Genomic DNA, 27,580 nt, shown 5'->3' with positions numbered 1-27,580 from the left:
GGCTAAGATCCCAACACCTAAGGGCAAGCCGATGATGGCACCACTGCCCCATAGGGCAGTGGAGCACCTTCGGTCCCTGAACTGCAGGTGTAGTTCCTCATCTCTGCAGCCTCAATCTCCAGTCAGAAAACCCTGGTCCCCGACACCGCGTTCTCCATCTACAAGACCTGGGACACCAGAGTCAAGGCATTGGTCCCTGTACCACCGGTACTGGTGAGCTTCCTGCCAAAGATCGCCACTGTGCAGGTCACCTTCACACAGATGGGCTCCCAAACGTCGGTCCGGGATCACTGTCTGTCATGGCACCAGTCTCCTTCCCCCTCTAATACCGCTTGTCGGGCAGGCACCGGCCCTCACCTCACAGGTCACTGACCAGGGTCAGTTGAGACCCTGGTCAGTGACCTGTGAGGTGAGGGCCTGGTCACCAGAAGGGCAGTGGACCAAGTCAGACTGGGAGTTCAGCCTCTTGCCAAGGAGGGGTGATTCTCTGCTGACCCGCAAGACTGGAGCAGCTCCTGCAGCAGCAGCATGGCAGCAGGTTCAGTGGTCTGCTCAATGGCCATACTGGAACCCATGGGGTGTGCCCATGATGCTGGTCCCATATTCCCACCAGTCCTCCTTGTCTGCCTCAGACAAACTGCCCCAACTCTACCGGCACCAGAGTCAGAACACACTACTGAATCTGATGCGGGCGCAGCGCATCAGACTCCAGCATATAAGGAGCTGTCCCTGGAGCAGGAAGGGGCACCCTGCCCCTCCCCGCCCAAGCAGTGCAGTCGTCATTGTTATCCCTGGGCGATGCATTTATGGGTCCCTCCCAAACAGGTGGTAGTCCCCCCGACAACTTCAAGGAGCACCAAGACCTCCTTAAAAGAGTAGCTACCAATTATGGAGATCGCAGAGGAGTCCGAACACCTCTTTAACATTATATCCTCCATCACCTCAGCCCGAGTCATGCTGCCCATCCGCTTGGGGGTCCTTAAGATAGCCAAATCCCTGCAGCAGACCCTCTCTTCCATTCTGCCTACTTCTAAGAAGGTGGAAAAGAAGTATTACGTCCCTGAAAAAGGGTTCGAATATCTGTACATGCACCCTCCAGGGGTATCACTGGCCATGTCCGCTGTTAATTAAAGGGACAGGCAGGGCTAAGTCATTGGCATGCCAAAAAACAAAGATGCCAAGAGACTGGACTTATTTGGCAGAAAGATTTATTGAATGGCCAGTCTGCAATTTTGGGTGTCTAACCACCAAGCCCTGTTAGGTACAATTTTAACTTGTGGAATTCCCTTAAATTGAAGGAGGCCCTCCCACAGGACCGAGCCCAGAAGTTTGCTGCTTTAGTGGATGAAGGCACAGCAGTGGCAAGAGGAACCTTCCAAATGGCCTGGGACGCTACTGATTCAGCAGCTAGTGTGGTCGCCTCCATGGTGGCCATGAGGCGCAGCTCCTGGTTGCAGTCCTCTGGGTTATCCCAGGAGAAGCAGGCCAATATTCAGGACCTCCCATTTGAGGGGGCGGGGCTCTTCTCTGAGCTCACAGACTCAAGGCTCTATGGCCTTAAAGACTCCCGTGCCACCCTCTGCTCCTTGGGCCTTCACACTCCTCAGCAGGCCAGGAAGCTGTTCAGTCCTCCTCTGTCTTCACAGTCTAGATCCTGGGGGACTCCCCAGCTGACTGCCTAGAGGAGAAAAGATAGAGAAAAGAGGTCTAAGTGGCAACACCCATCGTCTTCCCATTTGTCTGCTCAGCCTGGGCCTTTGAGAAACCAAGGAGGCCAGAAGCAGTCATTTTGAGGGTGCGCTCAAGGACAACTCTCCCATCACTTCCCAGGATCCACCTTTCCACTCTTTCCTCAACCGCCTTCACCCCTTCCAGTTGGCCTGATCTTGGCTGACCTCGGACCGTTGTGTGCTCAAAATAATATTCTCAGGTTACACCCTGCAGTTCATGGCCGACCCTCCCTCCTATCACCCTTCCCCTCCTTCTTCAGGGCCCCTTCTCATGAGAAACTCCTCATCCAAGAAGTCAAGAACTTCTTGCCCCTGGAGGTGGTGGAGGGAAGTCCCTTTGGGCATGAAAGGAAACGGGTTCTACTTCCTCCAGTTCCTAATCCTGAAAGTAAAAGTGGCCTCAGACCCATTCTGGACCTGCGTTGCCTCAACAAGTCTCTCAAGAAGCTGAAGTTTCGCATGGTCTCCCCAGCCTCCATTATCCCCTCCCTGGATCTGGGAGACTGGTATGCTGCCTTAGACTTGAAGGACCTGTATTTCCATATTTCCATTTTCCCAGGGTGCATCCTTCATTTTATGCTGGGTCAGTGCCATTTCCAGTTCACGGCAATGCCATTCAGTCTCTCGTCTCCCGCAGGAGTGTTCACAAAGTGCATAGCTCTAGTGGCCGCTTACCTCCAGCATCAGGGCATTAAAATTTACCCGTACCTTGACAACTGGTTAATAAAGGGCTGGTCCCAGGATCAGGTGTGGTGGCATCTTGATCTGGTTTGTTCCACCTGTTGAAACCTGGGGCTGTTAATAAACGAGAAAAAGTCAATGTTAATTCCAGTACAATGTATAGACTTCATTGGAGCGGTCATAGACTCTATTCAGGCCAGAGCTTTCCTCCCCGAGGCTTGGTTCCAAGCCATAGCGGACTTCATCTTGTGCATGCAAGCCCACCCTCACCACCACTCACATGTGCCTGCAACTGTTAGGCCACATGGCAGTCTGCACTTATGTGGTCCGGCACACGCGGTTCCAGCTCAGGCCCATGTAGGCATGGCTGGCGTCTGTCTACATCCCCAACAGACACAGCATGGATCATGTGGTCAGGGTCCCGATGACGTACTGTCATCACTGGCCTGGTGGCAGAATCCTGCATTGATGTTGGAGGGAGTTCTCTTCGTGGCTCCATCCCCGTCTGTGAGGCTTGTCTGCGATGCCTCAGACCTGAGGTGGGGACCCACCTGGGCGATCTTAGCATGCAAGGTTGAGTCATGATTGCTCCCTACACATCAACGTCAGGGAGCTCAGAGTGGTTCACCTGGCCTGCCAAGCCTTCCGACCTCTCACAAAAAGCAAGGTGGTCCAGGTCCTGATGGACAATACAACGACAATGTTCTATATCACAAGCAAAGCGGAGCCAGATCGTTTCCCCTTTGCTGGGAAGCCCTCAGGCTCTGGAACTTCTGTCTCCAACACGACATCCATCTTGTAGCTGCGCACCTCCCAGGGGCCAGGAACGCTTTGACAGATCACCACAGCAGGACCTTCTTGTCTCTCCATGAGTGGTCACCTTCATCTTCCAGAGATGGACTCCCCATGTGGACCTGTTCACGTCCAGGCAGAACAGGAAATGCCATGTTTTCTGCTCAGTTCGGGGGATCAGAGGCTACCTTTCATACGCTTTTCTGCTCCCGTGGTTGGGGGCGCTGTTGAATGCCTTCTCCCCAATGCCATTGATTCAGAGGTTCCTTCTGAAGATCAAGCATGACGGGGTGAAGGTGATCCTCATAACGCTGGCTTGGCTGGACCTTTTGGTGGCTGCTCCGTTACAGCTACTTCTCCAGCTGGGCCTGCTATCCCAAAACCATAGCAGTCTTCTGCATCCGAATCTGGCGGCGCTGCACCTGACGGCTTGGCTACTGCATGGTTGAATGCGGTGGAGTAGCAGTGCTCAGCTGATGTCCAGCAAGTCCCATTGGGCAGCAGAAAGCCTTCCATCAGAGCTACTTATCTGGACAAATGGAAGCAGTTTTCCTGTTGGACCTCAGACAAAGGCGTTTGGCTCAAGCGGGCCTCGCTGCAGTTGATCCTGGACATCATATCTGCATATCAAGCTCTAAGGCTTGTCCCTTTCATCTATTAAGGTCCATTTGGCAGCTATCTCTGCCTTTCATCTGCTGCTTGTGGGCAGGTTGGGTTTCGCCTAAGACATGACTGCCAGGTTCCTCAAGGGCCTCAAGTGCCTCTAGCTGCATGTCAGGGTCCCCGTCCCTCTGTGGGACCTGAATCTTATGTTGTCCTGGCTCACAGGGTCCCCCTTGAGCCTCTAGCTTCCTGCTCTCTCCTCATCCTTTCCTGGAAGGTCGTGTTCTTGCTCACAATAACCTCAGCCTGCAGGGTGACCGGGATTAGGGCGTTTACCACAGAACTGCCCTATATAGTCTTTTCTAAGGACTAGGTCCAGCTGCAGCCACACTGTTCTTCCTGCCCCAGGTGGTCTCATGTTTTTTTCCCAAGCCGCATAAGTCAGAGGAGGAGCAGCATCGGCTGCATTCCCTGGACGTCAGAAGGGCGCTAGCCTTCTACATTGAAAAGACCCAGTTCTGCAAGTCGACACAATTGTTAATTGCGATGGTCAACAGGATGAATGGTCGTCCAGTATCCACTCAAAGAATTTCTTCCTGGATCACTGCCTGCATTCGCTGCTGCTCCAATCAGGCCAAGGTGTTACCTCTGGCAATCATAACCACCCGTTCAGCCAGGGCTCATGCCTCTTCGGCAGCTTTCCTAGCCCAAGTACTTGTTCAGGACATCGGTAGGGTGGCCACCTGGTCGTCTGTCTGCATTTCGCATCCATTACATGCTTATCCAGTAGGCCTGGGACGATGCTGGCTTTGATAGAGCAGTGTTACAAGCCGCAAGACTGTCAACTCCAAGCCCACCTCCAAGGATAGTGCTTGTGAGTCACCTAGAATGGAATCATAATGAGCAAGCACTTGAAGGAGGAAAAAAAAATGGTTACCTACCTTTTCGTAACTGTTGTTCTTCGAGATGTTGCTCCTGTCCATTCCATTACTTGCCCTCCTACCCCTCTTTTGGAGTTGCTGGCAAGAAGGAACTGAGAGGGCATAGGTCCGGCGGCACCTAATATACCAGCACATGAGCGCGGCACTCAAGGGAGTGCAACAGCTGGCCCTACAGCTGCCCTGCTAAGGCAAAAATCTCTGACTGTGCACATGGGCACACACACACCTAGAATGGAATGGACATAAGCAACACATCTTGAAGAAAAGTTACAAAAAGGTAGGTAACCATTTTTTCTAGAAAGCCAGTTGCTGTGAGGTTTTATGCTGCCAGATAGAACCAATTTTGAGTGGCCCCCCCCCCCCCCCAAAAGGCAGAGGCGTTAGCCCAGCTCCAAGTCACGTATACTTTTATCCTTTCTCTGGTGTTGAAGCACGCCTTGGTAAAAGTAAAGATTTACTCTGCTATTATTTCTGCTTACTCCATTCCTCTGAAAGGAAAGTTTGTCCATCCCCTGATGAAACTTTAATTTAAAAATGTCTTATGAGCCTGTTACCTCCCCCTCAAATCCTTAGTCCTGGAAACTTTCTAATCCTTCATACTTGAAGTTGGTGTAAGTCAAACTCATGGAAGGACACTTTTTAACTTCTTGGGGACCCTGTTCTCAGAACCACCTCATATCAAGTGTCTCATTTCTGGCATCAGTTACCCTGGTCAGGAGGACTCTAGAGTTGCAGGCAGTAATAAGTAAAACCTTTCTGTGGAATGTGATATAAAGGCAAGGAGGTTCTTGCCCTTCTACTTACAATTCTGACTAAAACTGATTTGGAACATCATTTCAGTCAATTGATTGCACTTGTCTGCATTATGTCAAAAGTCCCAGTGCTAACTTGCGGAGGTCAGATTACATACATTGGATGTGAGAGTTGTTGGCCGTTACTTAAACAGAATCAAACCATTCAGAAAATCACAATGGTCTCTGGAGAAAGTTCTCAAGGTCAAGCCATCTTGGCTTAAAGAAGTGAAGAAAGCTGTGCATTCACTCATGTTTTGTAGGTGCTGATGTTCCTGTGCCTGAATGCCTCATTTTCTAATTGAGGCAATGGCTGTCTCTAACATGTGTTTCCAATGTGCCTTTATTTGGAAACCTGCAGGGTTGTTGCATATAACTTAGTTCACACCTTTACAAATCACTATTCTCCTCACATTGCGTTGAGAACAGATGCTGGTTTCCCAAGAGTAGGATATCTTTTGCTCATTTCCTCCGGAAGGACCCTAGTAACTGGTCTCTTAGAGTATGTGTATGTGGAGTCGGTAGGAAAGTGGGGATTACTCTCCTACAGTAATCTTTGTTTTCGGATTTTATTGCTTTCCCTAGAGCCGCATTAACGCTCCCTTCCCCCTCTTACTTTGGAGCCCTGCTGTAAATAGGGCTCTGTAGGTAGAGAGGAGCTGTGGAGACCATTGTCAAGCTATTTCTATCCTCAGATTTCAGAATGCAAAACTAGAGGAAAATGCCTGCACCTGCCCAGCTTCCAGTTACTGCTTTAACATGTTCCATTGCTGTAGGACCTTTAGACATGAGACTCTTATGTTGTGGCTCTGTGGCAGCAATACAGTCTCAACACAAGAGTTGCTGTAAGTAAGTAACTCCCTTTTTTAAATAAGTAAACATCCCTTTGCACTGTACAGTCAATATAGGTCACAATTTTGGAAGTATTGGAGTGATTCCAGAGTTAAAGTTGTATCTAGCCATCCATTCTAAGCTTCATTCTTTAACCCCTTTGTCTTTTGATTAGATGAAGTGATTTATCTGAAAATGTGTATTTAAAATGTTAGAGGAATTTCTCTAATTTGGAAACTGAAAGATGAAAAAAATACTATAGTTAGTGTTGTTATAGTGACACGTAGAGGCCCCACTACGATTGAGGGCCCCTTGTGCTAGGCACTATATGTAGTAAAAGTCAGCTCCTGCCCTGAGGAGTTTACAGTCTTAGTAGATTAGATTAGACAATACAAAATGTAGGAAAGGAAATATCATTATCCCCCATTTTACAGAGTCTTCCCCAAGAACGCACAGGAGTGTGTGTGGCAGAACCAGGAATTGAACCCAAGTTTCCTGAGTCACAGGACCACTCTCACTCTCCCCCTCCCTCCTTAATCCAAAATTTAGTGTTTTTTAATTCTGAGTGTATCATTCTTTGGTCGCATATATAATTTTTTTTTCTTTTAGCTTTAGGATAGAAAGTTAGAAACAGAGAAAATGTTAATGAATCGTCATTGTTAGTATTGGATCTCTGCCAGCTGCTTAATGATTAAAGTTTTAATTGCCTGATTAGTTTTCATTACTAAGCCATTAGCACTTAATAGCAGTCTGGTTCTGCTAGGACTTAAGGGCAACCAGTGTGGGCACATGTAACTGCAGTTGTGGGCACAGAGTTGGCCAGGGAGAAGGAGAGGCTCTGATGGGCAGGACCCCTTGGTTGTTAACAGACCTGTTGAAATTCTGTAGTGTGTGGGTCCCCTCCTTCAGACCTCAGCAGAAGAAGAGTGGGTTAGGAGCAGGGAATGGAGGGAGTCATCAAGAGGAAAGAGTTCAAAGCTGGAGCTGCGCTGTAAATTAGGTATTGCGTTGGCCAGTCCCAGGAGCAGGAGCAGGGAGCCAACAAAATAGTCATCTTTCTAGGGCAGCAGTTCTCAACCAGGGGTCTGAGGCCCCCTGGGGCTCCATGAGCAGGTTTCAGGGGTTCCGCCAAACAAGGCTGGCATTAGACTCATTGAGGCCCAGGGCAGAAAGCCCACACTGCCGTGACCCCACCAGCCAGGGCTGAAGCCAAAGCCTGAGCAGCTTAGCTTTGCAACCCCTGCCCCCAATGGTGTGAGGCCCCGTGCAGTTGCCCTGCTTGCTTCCCCCTAATGCCAGCCCTGGCTTTTATATGGAGAAAAACAGTTGTTGTGGCACAGGTAGGCAGTGGAGTTTTTATCGCATGTTGGGGGAGGGGGGGGCTCAGAAAAAAAAAGATTGAGAACCCCTGTTCTAGAGAAAACCTTGAGCAGTGAGCAAAGAAACCTTTAACTGACACTCAGGCTTTCCTTGGTGCAAAGAGCAGCTCAAGCAAAGCAGTGGGATCCAGCTTGCACATTAAATCAGACTGAAAAAATAAAAATCGCTAAAGGCAATACCAAAATAAGCCTTCAGTTATAGTTGATTGCTAAATGCAATTCAAGAGAGGCAGTACCATTAAATACATCCTTTTTAAAAAAAAAAAATTAAAGCATCGAAATTGCAAGCTAAGACTATATAAATAATTCCAACATGAACTTTACCACCTAGTTCCCATAGCACTGCTGCCTCAGCTTTCCAGCTCACCAGAGAACAGCTGTGCTGGAGGCATTGTTTCTGTGCTGAGGCACCAGTGCACCGAAGTCTCTCCTGGCACTGCTGCCTTTTTCTGCTGGTGAGCTTGTGCAAATTGCTGGAGGAACCTTTTAAGTGTCATTGCCTCTTCATAGACATACTTTCCTCCTCTCCTTTAGGACCATCCCAGGTAAAGGCCCCACCCCACCCTTTTTTCCCCATAGCTTCACACCACATCCCTAATGTCTCTGATGCATGCACAGCCCTTTTCCCAGACATGCTTCTCTACTACATTCTGCTTTTAAATGTTGCTCTCTGGCAGTGTCTGAAAAGGGATGATTTTTCAGTACCCCATCTATACTTTTCTCTATTTTCCCCCTCCTAATCACCTCCGTTCCACAACCCCCAGCCACGCACATCCACGCTTGCCCTGAATAATTGACATGCACCCTTAATTCTGACAATAAATATAATACATGAATGTGCAAACTTACGATGATTTCAATCTTTAATGTCTACAGACTGATTGATTGATACCAAATTGTAGAACAATTGCTAAAACAGCTCACCCATTCACATATTTTTCTGCAGTGTCTAGGAAAAGTTGTCTTGCAAACACTTTTTGCATTCTGACACCATATTTTTCTTACTCATGCCAGTACAAAATTATATAAAATATAATAGACAGTCACACCAATCATCAAGTAGAAGAACATCTAACCATTAAATACGATCAGTGTTGAGGGCTTACCTGTTGGTTGTTGAGAATGAGGGTGGAGTTATGTGGGGGCTGGAAGGGAGGTTGGTTGAGGTTGAGAAAGGGGAATTTTTGTGTGGAGTGTAGAGAGGATGTTTACATTATGTCCTGAAGGCTAAAAGACTCAGACTTTTGTGTAGCTGAGGAGGAAGTGAGCTCCAACGGTCTGGGGCCCTAATATAATAGAGGGTGGCCTACCAGCTGTCTCGTCCCCTTGTCTCAAACAGGCTTCAGCTCAGGTGTCTCTGCTAATTGTGACTGTGGCAGTATGTCATGAGGAATGGCAGTCTCTTAGGCTACAGCAGCGCTAGAGAGTTTACAGCTGTGCCAATGCAAGCTCTCTAAAGTAGCCGCTCTAAGCTGACAGGAAAGAGCTCTCCCATCAAGTTAACTATTCTTGCCCCCACATGAGGCAGTAACGATGTCTCACCGACACAGTGCTGTCCACACGAGCACTTACATCAGTGTAACCCATGTTGCTCAGGTGGAGTGATTAATTCACACCCCTGAGCAACATAAGTTATGCCAACATACATTGCAGTGTAGACATAGCCTTAGACAGGCAGGTGCTAAACTATTTAGAGATTTATAAACCAGCATCTTAAAATCTATCTGGAAACAAGAGGCAGCCCTAGCAAGTCATAGAGCTCAGGTTTAAGATGCACTGGGAAAGAGACCTCACAGCTGTTGAATTCAGCATGAAATACACTTTCCAAAAAGATTTAAGAGGTAGCCCAGTGTAGAGAGCATTGTAGTATCTAATTTTGATAAAGGCATGGATGATAGTTGCAAAGTCCACATCTGGAAAAAGACACATCCTGCTCACCATCTGTAGATGGGAAAAGGCTGACTTGGCCATAGCTGCTACCTGATCTAGTAACAGGTGGGAGTCTAACCAGACACCTAGATCTCAAACCAGATCAACCAAAGGTAGGCACACACCCTCAATCAAAGGGGCTGAAATAACCCCACAATCTCTTCCAATTACTTATCCCAGACAACCAGGTCACTCTGTTTTATCTGGGTGGTGTCTCAGCCTTTATCTATGCCCAAGTCTCATCCTTCTGTTTGGGTTCTGGAATTTAAGGAAGATATTAGAAGTCCTTTATGTAACCTTAATTTGTAATTTCTTTAGCTTTTAATATTTAGGTTTTGTAACATTTTCTCTTGACTTGTGCTTAATAAACTTAACTGTAACTTAATTAAGTTTTTGTTCTGGAATAGGTGTCTGTCTACTTCATGTCTGTCTTCTTCCCATGGCTCTCCCCCTGACAAAGTATATTCCTGTTCTAACCCACATATGAGGCTTTTATAAACCCCAGCTTTTCCTGCTCCTCAAACACCTTGTTTTAGTCTTTCCATTAAGGAGACTTCAGGCCTGCTGAGGTCAAGGAGGTTATTGATTAGTTAAAGGAGTCTTTTGCAACTTCAAAGAGGATTTAGTAATGAGAGAAAAGGGAGGGGAGAATCACGTCATGAACCGTGGTAGCAGGGATTGTACTTCTTGAAAAAAGGCATTTGTTTCTCAGTGTGACTCTTCCAAAATGAGAGGCAGCTTCATCCACTTGATTGAGTGGGGAGCTCAGAGCCATGAATTCCTCAGACCTCTAATTCCTGCTCTGCCATGAACTCAGTGGGTGTCCTTTGGGGAGTCACTTAGTCACTCTTATTTTTCCTATCTGTCACAGGAGTTGTGGAGATTAGCTAGTATCTGCAGAGAGCTTTGAAAATGTAATATACTATGTGTTTAGTAATTATCAAAAAATGTTTAGGTTGTAATATTAGGAGCAGCTGCTCAAAGGGCACTAACAAGGACCTGTGCTTTTTAGCTGTGTAGGTGAAATAGAGGGAAGAAGTTGGGACACTGTCTGGAAGACCAATAGAGAATTAGCAGTTGTGGTACAGGCACTATCCAGTAAGCCTTCTCCTTGGCCCCACCCTCCTGGCTGTGTCATTTGTGCCTTTGCATGTTACTCATCTCCTGTGAGTGCTAAGCAAGGAAAAGCCCCAAACCAAGTGTTGGGGTAGGTAATCTGATGTTTTTTCTGGGTATTATTTAGCAACCCAAAGCTAACAGATTTTCAGATAGGACATGCCTTTGCCAGGTTTCTCTCTAGACCTCAATCCAAAAGTTTGGTGGCTTGCAGCGTAGCTTTAGACTCTTACTCAGTTCTGTAGTCTAAATTTCAGTTTGCCCTCAGGCTACCCAAGTGATTGAGTTTTAAACCATTGGATAAGCGGTCTGTCTTCATCTGTGACATTTGCTGTGGCTATCGGAATTGATGGTGCAGTTGATGACAGTTCTGGCCCTTGTCTGCTTTGAGTTTTTAGTTTAAAATTTCCCACTACTGTACTACCCCAGTGCACCCTAACTTGTAAAAACACCAGAGCTTTGTTCCATAGAGCCCATCACTTGTTACTGCTGGTGGAGATGCTGTGATGGGAAACATGAAGAAACAGTTTAGTGTAGACAGAGCCATGATTCTCTCTATTAATCTCCAATGGAGTTTGACAAGCTTGTTGTAAGCTCTCACTAGTTCAAGTTGCTCCTCTTGTCAGCAGTGGAGAGGTTAGCATCTAGGCTTTAATGTTGATGAGTGGGGCTGTTAAAGTCTCACTTGGTGCATATATTTCAGTCTCTTAGCAGACATGGTACGGCAGTGCATTGGTTCACTTTTGGAAGGTTATCTTTGCAATGTCAAGAATTTAAAAACATACTTTTAAAAACAAAAGCTTTAGATTCTGTACAGAGCTAAGTCTTTAAAGAACAAAATGTACATCTTTTCAATACCCAGGAATACCATTTTTCATATATTTATTTTGAATGTATAGTCAGTCTTAACAAATCTTTACCACACAAATATCAAAAAATGCAATATTATCAATTGCAATAATGAATGGTTCATATTTGGCTCCAGCAGCTGCCATGCATGGCAGGGGGGCCTGGCCACACCATGTGACTAAGGAGGGGTGGCAAACCCTGGCAAAAATCGGGGGGGGGGCAACGTGACCCCATGTGCCCCTCCCACAGGGTGCATCTGCTGGAGCTCAGGGCTTCAGCCACACGGGGCGCCCTGAGCCCTAGCAGGTGCCGCCTGTTGGGATGAAGCCCCAAGCCCCGGCAGGCACCTCTCGGCTTTTGAACTTCTGAAGATTGTTGTATGCGGCTTGGATGGTCAGTAAATTTGGTCACCCCTATCATACTGAATATTTCTTTGTTGGAAAAGTTGCCTGCAAAGAGTAAAATGTTTTGTTTCCTGTTCATCCAAAGGTGTTTTTTTGTTCTTTTTGTTTTTGTATAAAATAGTTTTTCTAGAAAAAGTTTGAGAAACCATGTTGCCTAACTTGAAGGTACTAGTACCATCAGAAAGTTGGCTAAATTGAATTTGGTTTTGATATCTTTAAAAAAACCAAACCAAAAAAAAACCTTCTAAAAAATTGATCAACTGTGTGTATTCCATGGCTCTCCCAGTGTGTTAAACTCTTTAGTTCATTATTTGAGTTAGTCTGGATGTCATTAATGATGGTAATGAACTTGCATGTGTAGTTCTATCCCATACCCCCACGGTAAGCTTTGCCAAAAGTAGGTATTCATTTTTGGAGGGCATAATTTTTTTTAATTACATCTATGGTAACAGCAATATTCACACTGCCATCGTCATCTTATTCAGTAAAGGCCCAGTGTTTAGCTGGATTACAGTACTGCCAGTTCACTACCCCTTTGAGTTGGCTGGATTTATAGTACCAAATAATATTTGGAACAGCTAGACACTCTGCTTAATGGGTCTATATAAAGTAGCTGCATTAAATATTTATGTGGAATAAGACCACCAAAATCATTCTCTATATACCTGCTATCTAGTGATAAGGAGATTCTGAAATAAGAAAAAAAATCCTAGGTAAAATGCTCATTTTGACTCTATTCTCTCTGATGCATAAGATTGCATTCTTCCCCAACAAACAAACCCTTTTATTTAATTGGCTTGACATCTTAAATTGTATGCGTCTTCTAGGTTATTTGAAATTTGAGTTCCCAGGTACCTCTGTAGAATTTGTTGTCCATTTATATCTAAAATATTTCTGGAGGGAAGACTCTGTCTCTCTATATTTATGGCTAGCATTTCAGGTTTTGCATAATTTACTTTACAACCATTTTTTCTCCAGAAAATCAGAAATTCCTGTAGATGATAATTTTAGGTAAATGCTTTGGTTAGATTTAAAAAAAGTATAGCTTTATATACTTGATACCTTGTAATATGTTCCAGCAAGCTTTATTTCCATTATTAAATGTAGTTATTCCTCATTCTGTGAAGGCCTCTGTGCATTGCCACTTGAGGGCTTCTGAAACAAGACATCACCAGGGCTGCCAGTCCTCCAAGTGGGAATCCACAGAGGCAACCATTGAAGAGCAGTAGTTATCAGTAAGTAACCTTTATGTTCTATGTAAATGGCTCCAAGGCTAATGCAAAAAGTGAAGTGGACATACGTGTCTGGTTCACCTGTATTACTCTCTAACAGGGGAGACTTAACCACTGACTCTCAAAGGGTATGTCTACGCTACCCGCTGGATCGGTGGGTAGTGATCGATCTATCGGGGATCAATTTATCGCATCTAGTGTAGACTTGATAAATCAATCCCTGATCGCTCTGCCATTGACTCCTGTACTCCACCACGGCGAGAGGTGGAAGCAGAGTCAATGGGGGAGTGGCAGCAGTCGACCCTGCGCCATGAGGTAAGTCGACCTAAGATACATCAACTTCACCTACGCTATTCTCGTAGCTGAAGTTGCGTATCTTGGGTCATTTCCCCCCTCCCCCCCAGTGTAGACCAGGCCAAAGATGGTTTTAGGCTGGTATAAAAAGCAGTAATTCACTTCAGGAGAGGGGTGGCCCAGTGTCATTGTATGACAAAACTTTAAATAAAAAATCCCCATCTGTTCTAAACAAAGCCTTCTCTGCATTGAGTGAAAACAAAAGACTCTCATCCCTTTTTTATCTGACTGGTCCTATGAATTATTCCAAGTACTCTATGAATATTATCAGACATTTTTCCATCCTTAATAAATCTAGTTTGATATGAATTTATATAAACTGGTAGCATGGATTCCAAATGGGTAGCTAATATTTTTGCTATCATTCAGCAATTATATGAATCTATAAGATCTACATAAGGTAATGTTTTTTTTCCAGCTTCAGGGAGAACCAAAACTGTACCTCACTTGATAGATGGAGGCCTATCCATCAAAGAATCTACTAATACCTCCTTAAATATTGTGTAATATTCAGCTGGAAAGCAGTCAGGCCCCTGGAGTTTTGCCACATTCTTACTTGCTATTGCCTGTAAAACTACTACTTCATCTAGAGTTTCTTTCTCAGTCTCATGTCTCTTGACAAGTCTACTACTTCTTAGATTTTTTTTATAACTGTGGAGCCTGGAATATCTGAAATGTACAGTTGATGCGAGAAGCACATACTTCATTATGATGTGTAACTTTTGCTGATTATTTTTAAATGGTAGAATGTGTTCCTCTTGAATCTGTTTAAACTTCTGAGCCAACAACTTACCACATATATTTCCTTTTTCATACTTTTGTATACCTGAGGGCTTCTTCAGTGATGTTGGTAATCAACGCATTCACTTTTCTCCTTATAATGTTTAATTGTTGATCTATCTTTTGAGTGCAATTTTCTTTTAATTTTTCTTATGCTTTCTCTTTTGAAATTCTGAAGTTATACTTGTCTGCTTACCACTCACTACTGCTTTACTTGCCTTCTATAGGAGACCTCTCCTTTTATTATCATTTATCGTTTTTTATTTGAATGTATTGAACTTGACTGCTTTAATTACTGCAACTTGATACTTGTCCTGGAGAAGCAAATAATTCATTTACCAGTAAGGCTACCTTTTGGGCCCATCTAAAATACTAAATATTACTTCCAGTGGAGCATATTCTGACTAGGGTGATGTGGCGGGGCAATGACTCACTGGCGCGGCACCTCCTGCTGGTCGTCTTGGGAATTAGCTCTCTAGCTCCGGAGCACCCTCTGGTGGCTCGCCTGTCATTGGCCCCTGTGTCCCTCCTGGACCCCGGTGCCCCTTTCGTCAGGGTTCTGACCACCACAGTACCCCTGCAGTCTCTGGGTCTCCCCTCCCAGGGGAACCCCCAACCCTCTACCCCACCTTGCCTCAGTGGCTACTGCCAGTTGTCATCTAGCCCCCACTCACTGGGGCAACTGCAGTCTGTCGTGGCCGCTCATAATCGGCAAGGGGGTTTGGACCTGCTGCCTTTGCCTAACCCTGGGTTGCACTTCTGCAACCCCAGTACCTGCTTTAGGCCTTTAGCCAGGCCTGCAGCTTGGGGAATTGCCAGGCTGGAGCTGCCCCGCTGCTTTCCCTTTCACCCAGCCCTGCTCTACCTCAAGCACCCTGCTCAGCTCCCAGGCAGCCAAGTCCTCCTCTCTCCACTGCTAGAGAGAGGCTGCTTGAGCTGCTTGAGTGGCCGGATTGGGGCATGGCACCAGCTGTGGCTGTTTCCCCAATCAGCCTACCTTTAACCCCTTCAAAGCTGGAGCGGGGTAACCGCCCCGCTACAGCTGGTTTTAAATAACCAATTTAAATAATGGTTTTTAATCTTTGTTTTGCATTTGTACTTTTTAGTTCTTTTCCTAAAGCAAGGTTAATTCTCATTCGTTCATATAACCATGAAATCATTAACCATTAATCAACCATTTGTTGATTTACAACAAAATGTAGTCTTTACTAAATTTGGTGCACACTTTAACCAGGAGGATATGCTACATGCACGTTTATTTAAGCAATTATGTAGCTTAAGCTCCTTTATTCAGTCTTAACTTTTACATTTTTTTATACTAGAAAATGGTGAGTGACACATTTCTTATTTATTAGATGGTGGGTGTTTTTTACTCAGGATTTGTGTCAAGCTGCATTTGAATGGAAATTGGAATTCGAATTAAAATTGTACATATAAAGCATTTAACATTTCTTTGGTTTAAAAAAGAAAAAAAGAAGCCTACCATAAAATGTGCTAGATACGTAAGGAAAAAAAAAGTTTATCAAAACATATTCTGCATTTAAAACTAAGGAAGTATTAACTATAGTTAGTGAATTGACAGGTTGTTCTTGGTCACCATGGGCCAGATTTTCAAAGATATTTAGATGCCTAAAGGTGCCTATTGGGATTTTCAAAATCCCATTTAAATGAATGGGAGTAAAACCAATGAGAGTTGGGTGCTTTTGAAAATCCCGTTAGGTACCTTTCGGCATCTAAACACCTCTCAAAATCTGGCCCTACTGCCTTAAAATTCTCAGATTAATAGATCTTCCATCTGGCTTTTACTCGTAGGTTGGAAGAAAAAAACAAATTCCCCTGCCTTTTTAACTCCCATTCAGTTTCTCAACTTTGTGTGAACTAGTTCAAATGATGAAGCTATTCTTTGCAGCTGGTAGCTAAACTGAAACCATAAGTAACTAAGGCAGAAGCTTTTTTTGCACAGCAGAAACTGAAAGTACTGACATTTGGACAAATGTAAATACCAGCATTTGCTTTATTGTAATGGCTGATGATAATATAGATATTTACTTAATGCAATGTATGACATTGTAACATTTTATAAAGCTTGAATTGACCTAAAAATTTAAAGATGTTTTTCCCCTGATTCTGTATATGATTTTAAAAAGTGGCGTCCTTTAATATCTTTAAAATAGACGGTGGGTTCTTTGCAGCATATTTTATTTAATTATTTTAATAGATTATAGTAAATTTAGGCCTTAAATGGGTTGCCATAATTTCAAATCTATTTTTAAACAATTTTAAAAGAAATGTGTATTTAATTATTTTTTTAAAATCTGATTTAAATTTTAAAAAATCGTTTATTTTTAAAAAATAGATTATCCATCCTGATTCTGGCCATGTAAAATAGTGTCAATTCTTGTATATTTTGCCTACTTTAATAAGAATTTAGAAATTAACATTTGCTTTGTTCTAATATGTAAATGAGTATAAATAAAGTAAATAATCTCATTACCCTGAGTGCAAGTCTCTCCAACAATCTGAGAGAGTTTGATAATTATAATAGGTTAGCGCCAAATCTTTTTCCTTGTCTGTTTTCTTTCCCAATAAGATTTGGTATACAATTTGAAGTCTCTTCCATGTGTAATTTTCCCACTCCAAAGTATTCAAGTACAGTCAAACCTCGCAGTAACGCGCCCCGCCATAACGCGAAATCGCATATCACGCGATCATAAGTTGGCTCCCCTTTAAGGCCTAATACCAGTGGTCCCCAACGCCATGACGCCTGCCGGGACATTGATGTGCCCCCGCCTAGTGCCCAGCAGGGGAGAGAAGCCTCAGCGTCGTGCCTGCTGGGGACAGAGAGCACCGGTGCCCACAGCCCTGGAGTTCTCTGTTCCCGGCAGGCGTGGGGCCGCGGCTCCTCTTGAAGCCGGAGAGAAGCCGCGGCCCCACACCTGCTGGGGACAGAGAGCACCGGCGCCCGCAGCCCTAGAGTTCTCTGTCCTGCCAGGCGCAGGGCCGCGGCTTCTCTCCCCTGCTGGGCACTAGGCACTAGGTGGCACACATCAGTGCACCGCGTTGGGGACCACTGACTTAAACTGACCGGATTGAAACCCCGCTATACCGCGACCCCGCATTTATTGCGATGTAATTTTTTGAACCCCAAACATTGCGTTATAGTGGGGTTTCACTGTATTTTTAAAAATCCATTATCAAAAGGAAAATGGCTTTTTTGCGGGGAGCATACAGTAAACTCACTGTTGTTTACAGGCATTGGATTATTAAGATAAATCATCACTTTTTCAGTTGAAAAGCTTCAGGTTTAGCAAATATTATGCATTTACTTGTTTTGAAGCAAAAAATAAGTGCTGAAACCAATTCTGTTGCTCCTCCTAAAAATTAATTTCTTTAAGTAATATCTTTGAATTGTGTGCTGGATTGCTTTTGTTTTTCTGCCAGAGATTTTCTTTTTGATGACATGTTCAGTACTTTGACAATCAAAGACATAACCTTAAAAGGCAGAGCTATTGATTCTTATTTGGCTTATTCAGAAACTTTAAAATTGTGTGGGCTGTTCTTTGTTTTGTTTTTTGGAACATAAACATTGCCATGTTACCTGGATCTGGCTATGTCTCATCTCAAATAGATAGTCACCAAATACTTTTTACTAATCTGATTCCCAAAGATGGTCTGTGAAAAGGTCAATTACTCGTATGAATCCTTATGAGGCAAATGGTCTCTCTTATCGAGTGTGGTGTTCCCACAATTGTGTATCATCTTATGACATAATTTCTGTTTGTAAACTTCAGTAACTTCTTCTTCTTCTTTTTTTTTTTTTACCAATTCACCTACCTCTACTGCAATTCCCTGCCTACCCCATCATTTCCCTTCCTATCCTCCTTTTCTTTTCTACCATCTTTTTCTTGGGTTTCACCATCTGCCATGACTTTACTACCACTTTTCATCAGTTCTACCTCTGGAGAGTATTCATGCATGTTAGAGCCTTTGCTCTCTATACCAGGAGTCTGGAATATAGTTCCTCACCTTTGGAGTATCTTAGTAATAAGCCTGATCATGGAAGATGAATGTGAGTTTAAATGGAAATTCTCACCTGTAGTGAATTTTGGCCCTTCTCTTTACTTTTGCAGTTTTGGTCAGCTATCTTCTTTTTTTCAGACTAGATCATAATATACAGCTGTGTCTATTCCGGGGTAGGCAATCTATGGCACGCGTGCCGAAGGTGGCATAGGAGCTGATTTTCATTGGCACGCACACTGCCCAGGTCCTGGCCACCGGTCCAGGGGGCACTGCATTTTAATTAAATTTTAAATGAAGCGTCTTAAACATTTTAAAAACCTTATTTGCTTTACATACAACAATAGTTTCGTTATATATTATAGACTTATAGAAAGAGGCCTTCTAAAAATGTTAAAATGTACTACTGGCATGCAAAACCTTAAATTAGAGTGAAGAAATGAAAACTCGGCACACCACTCCTGAAAGGTTGCCAACCCCTGGTCTCTTCTTCACTGAACGTAAACACAGTAGAAACACAAATAATGTGCTTTTCATATTCTTGTATTTTTTATTGTTTCTTTTGCTTTTTTTGGTAAAAGATGGTTGTACAGCAGTTCTGAAGTAAACTTAAAAATGTTTTTACATAAAAGTCCAAATAATAATGAAAAACACATCTGCAAATATGTCCAAAAATTCTTTCAGAAACAGACAAAAAATCAATCTAATCCAGTAATAATGGTAATAGTAACAAACATAATCCTGTTATACTATACTTTATTAATATATTGTGATAATGAAATTAAAGTTCTGAGTTTTAACACATCCATTGTGTAGATCAAACTACGTGCAGAAGTTCAGGAGCTCTTTGAATGGAAAGTCTGCAAGGTCATGTGTCTCCTGTGAAACTGGAAGGGAAGCTTCCAGGTTAGCATTCGTGACTGGTGGTTTTGGTATTTGTTCTTCAGAAAATGCAGTGCACTGAATGCCCTGTCACACAGCACAGTAGTAGGAAACGGACAAGAAAAGAAAAGCAACTTTAGCTAGGGGCTTGTAGGTGTCCTCAAGCAGCTACTCATTACTCCAGAAGTCCTGTACTGTAACATTGGGCTGACTGAAATATGTTTTCACTCTTGCATCATTGTGCACTTGCAGCATGAGGTACTTGAGATTGCTTAAATCCAAAAAGTCAAAGGAAACTAGTCTGTCTCGCAATCCAGTTAGTTTGTTGGCAGCCAAAAAAACCTGAACCAGAATTGTTGAATGGTTCAGTCATGAAGGGATACTGACAGTAAAAGTTTCCATCACTGAAATGATTTTTCAAGATCCTCCGAAAGAATACCTAGTTATTTGATTATAGCTACGCTGACCTTCCACTGCACATTCTCATCTTGATGCTGAGAAACTGATTAAGCACTTAAAAAACTGAAGTCTTTTTCCTCTTCTAGGTGCTGGACAATGTCAGTGATTGTCATTCTGTTTTATTGTATTATTTACTTCAGTGCTGTCAGATATCGTTAGCTGAGGTTTCTGAAGTTCCAGATTCAAGGAAGCAAACTTTGGTAAAAACTCTTATCAAAAAGAGCAAACAGCCATGTACTTCTGGATATTGTAGCTTTTTGGACAATTCTGGCAAAACTGTTCAAAACCTCAACAAGCTCTTTCCGGAGCTCAAATGGGCTTTGTACACTAATTAAAACGAAGCCACGGGACCGGGTTGTAATTCAGCAGCACCTTGTGTGTCTCACAGCTCATTTTGCACAGAGATGCGAATCTCCCTTTATTGATGCTGCTGGTGTTGAGCACATTGATGCAGTTTTTCTCCACAGAGTCAACCTCATCCATACTTTCCATTGAAGCCTTTCTGACGAGTACTTCTTGGTGGGCAAACCAGTGAAACAAAAAAAGTTTGTGTGCATTTTTCTTGGTAGCAGTTCAGCACCCCTACTTGTGCATTTTGCATAGTTGCTGCCTCATCAGCTGTCAAGCCACGCAGGTTGTCAAAAAGCTAATGTGGCACTCCTCCATTCTTGCCTGAATGCCTAGCACTGAGGCTCATCTGACATAAAACACCTTCCAAAAACCAATGGCCATCAGTCAAAAAAGAGAATAAATATGATTCCCTTGGGACATCAAGGCTCTCATCCAAGCACAGGTTGTAGAAAGCTGCAATTTTTTCAGCTATTTCATTTTGTAGAAAATTTGCCTGATCTTTTTTGCTCCTCTGTAACGTGTTGTTTCTCAGTGGTATCTCTCTGAAAAGTGTATCTTCTGCTTACGTGGCCAAAACAATTTTCTTCACAAAGTTCTCTGTTGCTAAATGCTTTCCTTGTTTTCCCTAAAGGTAGTGCGAGTTTAAAAGTAACCATCTGTATCTGATCCGCTTTAAAAAAAAAAACAAAACTCTGAGCCATTGCTGTTGTCTTCTGAGCTCGGTTTTTGCATCAGGTAACAGCTTGCGCCTCTGAAATTCACTGTGGTAACTCTGTTCAACAAACCCCTGCATGAGTGCTATAGTGACATTGCATTGAGTAAATTTTAATTTGATAAATTTATTTCTTACAAAACAGCACACACAGCAACCTGCTTGGAAATAGAATTGGATGGCTTCAGAAACTGCCTTTTCCACTTGTCCTGAAATGTTTGTTTTTCTTCTTTCCGTGTTCTGCAGGTGGCTTCTCCAGAGCCATCTCTGTATCACATTAAAAAGAAAATAGAAATTCTAAAAAAAAGAAAGAAAAGAAAAAAAAAAATTATTGAGGGAGAGGGAGTAGAAAGAGAGAGAAAAAAGGCAGGACTCTAAAAAGAGAAAAAAGGGAAAAGAAGGGGGGTATATAAATATAAAGATGATATAAAGAAATGAAAAGTGGAAAAAAAAAAGTTATTTAATTATTTATTCCATAAATAATACAAGGGTCTACAAAACCAAAAAAAAAAAATAGTAGCAAAAAAAATAAAAAAAAGTTCTTCTTTCTTCTTCATCAAGCTTTGGAACAAACTTGTGGACCTGAACCTGGAGAGAGGCTAGGACTAGGACTATAACAATATGTGGAAAAGGAAATCATGGATAATGGTGGCTAAAAGTCCATAACCATATATGCCAGATGGGTGGAATGGTGTCCCTAGCCTCTGTGTCTGAGATGAGGATGATGATGGATGGAGAGAGAGAGATCATTCATTGCCCTGTAGTCTCTCTCCTCAGGGCACCTGGCCATGCACCTCGGTCGAGAGAGATACTGGGCTAGATGGACCTTTGGTCTGACCCGGTACGGCCTTTCTTATGTTCTTATGTTATTTGGGGTCACTTTTTGGCACTGATTTTTAAAAAAAAAACTTTCTGATATCCATTCGCGTTTTTAACTTTCGCCTTCTGCTAAGAACAAACTCAATTTATCCAGACACCACATAGTGATCATGCCAATGATGCTGGCCAGTAGTTGCTCATGGCGCTACAGAAGCATGAGATGTAAGCATAGTGGTTAGCCAGTGAATACGCTTTGTGACTTGAAAGAAAACTACACCTATGTAGTTTAGCTCTTCCTGCGCTGTAGTAATATTTAGAAGGGAATGAGTGCGCATTATGATTTATGGCATTTACAAGGCAACTTTAAAACTTAATATCTCAGCGATTTTTGGGATGCTTTGATGCATAGTGTGACAAAGTCCCTCTTCTACCTTGGTGGGTCCTGCGCTTCTTGGCGGATTTGCTCACCTCAGTGATCTTCCCCTCTGGTGGAACCCACAGTCTGGATCAACTCCTCCTGTGTCTGATCAGGAGTTGGGAGGTTTGGGGGGAACCTGGGCCCACCCTCTACTCCGGGTTCCAGCCCAGGGCCCTGTGGAATGCAGCTGTCTATAGTGCCTCTTATAACAGCTGCATGACAGCTACAATTCCCTGGGCTACTTCCCCATGGCCTCCTCCAAACACCTTCTTTATCCTCACCACAGGTCCTTCCTCCTGGTGTCTGATAATGCTTGATTGTATGATAATTCCTCAATCCTCCAGCAGCACACCCTCTCAGTCTCAGCTCCTTGTGCCTCTTGCTCCCAGCTCCTCACACGCACTTCTTTCCTCTGGCTCCTCCTCCCTAGACTGGAGTGAGCTCCCTTTTTATACCAGGTGCCTTGATTAGCCTGTCCTGATTGGCTGCAGGTGCTCCAATCAATGTAGCTCTCTCCTGTGCCTTCTAGAAAGTTCTTAATTGGCCCCAGGTGCCTTGATTAGCCTGGAGCAACTGCCATTTTGGTTCCCATGGTAGTAGGGATTTGCTTAGCCTGGAGCTAACATACCTGCTCCTCAGTACTTTCCTGTAGCCATCCGGCCTTGCTCCATCACAATAGGTATAGTTTGACTTCTATATTTGGGGAGCAGGTCGAGGGGGATTTAACCTGGGCCAGCCTTACAGGTGGACAATATGGGTTACTGCCCAGGACGCTGTTGTTGGGAGTCGCTGTGGTCAAGAGGCCAGGAGCAAGGTGTGCCTGGAGTGCAAGGCTGCAGAATGAAGCTTGGCGGGGGGAGGCAGAGGGGGCCGGGGTGCCAAAATACAAATTTGCCCAAGGTGCCATTTTCTTTAATGCTGGCCCCAGGGCTGAAGCCCGAGCCCCTCTGCCCACAGAAGGTGAGTCAGGAACTTACAAGCTGCCTGCTGAGTTCAAAGTTCCTTCAGCATTATGCCCCACATGTCTCCAGAGGTGCTGCCCAGAGACCCCCCAGGAGGCTGTGCGGTACTGGGTGCTGACCCTTGCTGATGGCACCAGCAAACACCAAGGTGGCGCATCTAGAGTCAACAGCTGGGTGCTTCAGGGAGGGGCTACTGCTTTATCTCCTACCCACCCCTCTCTGCCCAGGAGGCTGTTGTGGACACACAAAAATACACTAGTGGCTGCATTTGAGAAACACTGATTTAGATGTTTCCTAACCTTTTTCATAATCAAATTCTTTTGTTGGTTGTATGGTGAATTTAACAATCAAGTTTCTGAGTCTGTTACTGACCGTAATGGCAGTGGGGAGCGGGGATAAAGCCCCTGTATGCATTGTCTATTTTCCCCTCTTCCAGAGAGCTCAAATTTAATATGTCCTTAATCAACATTTGTACGTATTGAATAGAATTTCCATTTCAGCTTTTTCAAGCACCTCTTTAATTCTAATAGTTCTTCTTTTTCTTTTCCATATCATCCATTTTGAGCTGCAGCTGTCTTTCTGCTCGAGCAGCCTCATGCAGCACTGCAACTGTGATTCTATCTGCTGTTTTCTCCCATTCCAGTTTACAGCACAGTAGCTCTATCCGCCAAAGCAGTGACTATCTTTTTTTAATTGCTGAAATCTTGGAAACTAAATCAGTCCTTAATTTCTTCAATTCAGAGTTACTCTCTGATTCTGCTTTAGCCCAGGTGAAAATACTGGCTTACAGTTCCCATCTTCTAAAAACAAGGCCCTTCCAAAATCTTTCTCATCCCTCCCCGCGCTCCCACTCAATACCTCTTAACAGTGACCTCCCAAAATCATTCCACCTCCATTCCCCCAATATCTCTAACAATAGCTCTTCACCTCTTCATGGGGCAGCAGTTGTTTGCTCAGTTTTCCTTCTCAGCTGCTGTGATCAAGCCTCTCTTCATAGTCTGCTTCATCCACTCTGCTGCTACTTCTGTTGTCATTCCACCTTCACAGAGGGTAGCTGGAGAGAGGATGACTCTAGCCAGTCTGCCTACTGACTAACTAGAAGCAACCAAAAGAAGACCTCCCCCCATGATTATTATTTTATTATAATTCTAATAAATCATAATACTTATATGTATTTCAGTTGAACTTAGATGCCTCAGTGTTTTAGGCACTGTGCAAACATAGATAAGATACAGCCTCTGTCCTCAGTAGCTTACAGTCTAAAAAGACAAGACAGAGGGTAGAGTAAAGGGATACATCACACCTAGGGTTTGGCTACACTTGCAGCTGTACAGCGCTGGGAGTTAAAGCTGGCTTCATACAGCTGTGTAGGAAAAGCGCTGCAGTGTGGCCACACTGACAGCTACCAGCGCTGCAGTGTGGCCACATTTGCAGCATTTGCAGCGGTGTTGGGAGTGGTGCATTATGGGCAGCTATCCCACAGAGCACCTCTTCCCATTCTGGCACCGTGGGTTGTGGGAAGGGGGTGGAGGGTGCGGGTCATTCTGCTTCCTGTCCCAATGCCCCATGATGCATTGCTTCACATCCCAGCAATCCCTGTTTTTCGGTCCACGTTTGGCACCATCTTGCATCTTTCAACGGTTTCTGTGCAGCACGATTCTATGTTCCGTTTCGGTCTGCGGGAAATGGAGCCTGAACTGCTGAGGAATATGCTGATGAGTCTCGCTAGCACATCACGTTTGGCAGTTGAGCTACTCCTTAAGATTCAAAGTGACAGTGAGGAGTCCGACGATAGCGAGTCGCATGACGCGTACGATACGAAATTGCTTGTGGCATTCACAGACACACTCAGTACCGTGGAACGCCGCTTTGGGGCTCAGGAAACAAGCACTGAGTGGTGGGATCACATCATCATGGAAGTCTGGGATGATGAGCAGTGGCTGCAGAACTTTCGGATGAGAAAAGCCACTTTTATGGGACTGTGTGCTGAGCTCACCCCCATCCTGCAGCGCAAGGACACGAGATTGAGAGCTGCCCTGCCAGTGGAGAAGCGGGTGGCTATTGCAGTCTGGAAGCTGGCAACTCCAGACAGCTACCGATCGGTCGCGAACCAGTTTGGAGTGGGAAAGTCGACCGTTGGAATCGTGTTGATGCAAGTTTGCAGGGCCATTAATCGCATCCTGCTAAGAAGAACCGTGACTCTGGGGAACGTGCAGGACATTGTGGATGGCTTTGCACGAATGGGTTTCCCTAACTGTGGACGGGCGATAGATGGGACCCATATTTCTATTCTGGCACCACCCCACCTAGCCTCCAAGTACATTAATCGGAAGGGGTATTTCTCTATGGTTCTCCAGGCACTTGTGGCTCACTGTGGGCGTTTCATTGACATTAACTCAGGCTGGCCCAGAAAGGTGCATGACGCACGCATCTTTCAGAACACTGGCCTGTTCAGGAAGATGCAGGCCAGGACTTTTTTCCCAGAGCAGAAGATCACATTAGGGGACGTCGAAATGCCCATTGTGATCCTCGGAGACCCCGCTTACCCGTTAATGCCGTAGCTTATGAAACCGTACACAGGGAGCCTTGACAGCAGCAAGGAATGGTTCAACTATAGGCTGAGCCGGTGCCGAATGACTGTGGAGTGTGCTTTTGGCCGTTTAAAGGGTCGCTGGAGATCTCTGTATGGGAAGCTGGACTTGGGGGGAAAGCAGCATCCTCGCGGTTATATCCGCGTGCTGTACCCTCCATAATATTTGCAAAGGGAAGGGTGAAAGATTCAGTCAGGAATGGACCTCCGAGGTTCAACACCTGGATGCTGAATTTGCACAGCCAGAGAGCAGGGCTACTAGAGAGGCCCAGCACAGGGCTGCAAGGATTAGGGATGCCTTGAGGGAGGAATTTGAGGCTGAAAAGCAACAGTAATGTTCGGTGCCTTGCACGGGAGTGAAGTCCAATGGTTACAATGTTAGTAGGAATCTGTTTCCTAAGCTGATTTGCAGTAACTGTTTCTTTCCTGGGCTAAGGTATCTTTAACTTTCTGCAATAATAAAGACTGTTTTCAAAGCCAAGAATTCATTTATGGAAAAGAAAAGCCCCTATTGAAGGTTTCATTTCATCATGTTAGTGCCATGAGTTTTTTGTATTATGACAGTGGTGGGAGAGTAGGGGAAAATGAAGGGATACCTAAAAGGAAAAACAAAGGAAGTGGGGAGAGAATAGTGAGGGGACTAAATTTTGGTGATAGCAGGGAGGGAAGTTATTTGGAGAGGGGCATGGAGGGCATCTGGAGTGAGGCTAAGAGTCTGAGGGCGGGGCCAGGAGCAAGCAGCCAATCGGCTGAGAGGAAAGCATGTTCAGGGTAAAAACTGTAAAAAGCAAAGATCAATGGAGGTGCCTGCTTGAAACTACTTCTGTAGCTGATCCCCAGCTGCTGGTGGAAAGTGTAGATGAGAAATCATCTGAGAAGCACCAGCTTGTAAGGCAGAATCAAAACAATCACTCTTTGATTCCCCTCCACACTGTGGGCTCAGTTCCTTAATTTTTCTCACCTCCTTCCTAGGAATTTAAAATTAAACAAACAAATAAGGCTATAGCCAGCTCCCATCTCCACACTAGAGAAAGGAGCAGTAGCTCCAGCAAGGCTTCTTTCTCCTCTACTACCCTTTGTTGGGTCATTTTTCTGTTCCAAATTTCCACTCACCATGGGAGTCTAGTAAACCGTCTAGTAAACCAGGGCTAGTTTAACTTTCAGATAACACAAATAGTGGGGGGCCCCAGTGATCTTATGCTAAGTTGTCAGCTCAGCATTTTGCCTACTAGCATGGAGCCAAAGGGAAGCAGCTTTTGGCCTGATCCTCTTCTCTGGCAGCCTGGGTCATTTCAGAAGACAAAAATATTGCACCTGGTTAGGAAGCGGAAGGGGGCTAGAAGTCCCAGGACAGGATCTTTTTGTTTTGTAACCTGTATGACAAGGTATTTCTGACAAATAAGATGGAAGGGGAAGTGCGTGTATGTGTGCATGCAGGCGTAACCCCTTCTACTACAGTCAAAGCCACTTCACTTAATAGTGGAGGGGAACCTAAATTGCAGGGAAAAATATAGTATCAGGTAGTTCCTAATTTGAAACATTGAATGAAACAGAGCAGAACTCTGGTGATTCTACAGTACAATGGGTCTCAAACTTTCCACAATACTGTACCCATGGGTCTGATTTGTCTTGAGTACCTTAAGTTTTCACCTCACTCAAAAACTAGTTGCTTACGAACTCAGACATAAAAAGTGTCAGAAGTGTTGCAGCATACTATTACTGAAAAATTGCTTACTTTCTTGCTTTGTCTGTATGAAATTTTAGTTGGTACTGACTTTGCAAATGCTATTATGTATTTGCCTAGTTTTACAACAGGCTATATATCTAGATGAGTTGATGTACCCCGTGGAAGACCTCTGCGTACCCCCAGAGGTATGCATACCCCTGGTTGAGAACTGCTACTATATTTGTCACCCTGTTGTTCGCACTTCTAGATTGTGTGTTACTTCACATTGTCA

The 27,580-nt window shown here is 44.4% G+C and overlaps 1 protein-coding gene and 1 long non-coding RNA gene across 4 annotated transcripts in view; one reads left to right on the top strand and one right to left on the bottom strand.

Moving 5' to 3' along the window:
- Nucleotides 1-27,580, top strand: part of TCF20 (transcription factor 20) — a 107,963-nt gene that overhangs the window by 55,087 nt on the left and 25,296 nt on the right. The window lies entirely within an intron of this gene.
- LOC120373460 lies at nt 1,192-9,100 on the bottom strand. The gene is made up of 3 exons (XR_005585550.1): nt 8,855-9,100; nt 2,439-2,525; nt 1,192-1,678 (listed from the first exon to the last, which is right to left on the bottom strand). It is a non-coding gene; the product is annotated as an uncharacterized LOC120373460 (long non-coding RNA).

Source organism: Mauremys reevesii, linkage group 1 (genome assembly GCF_016161935.1).
Source record: "Mauremys reevesii isolate NIE-2019 linkage group 1, ASM1616193v1, whole genome shotgun sequence".
NCBI lineage: Eukaryota > Metazoa > Chordata > Testudines > Geoemydidae > Mauremys > Mauremys reevesii.
Note: the sequence above shows the minus strand (reverse complement) of the source record. Positions and strands in the feature narration are given on the sequence as shown.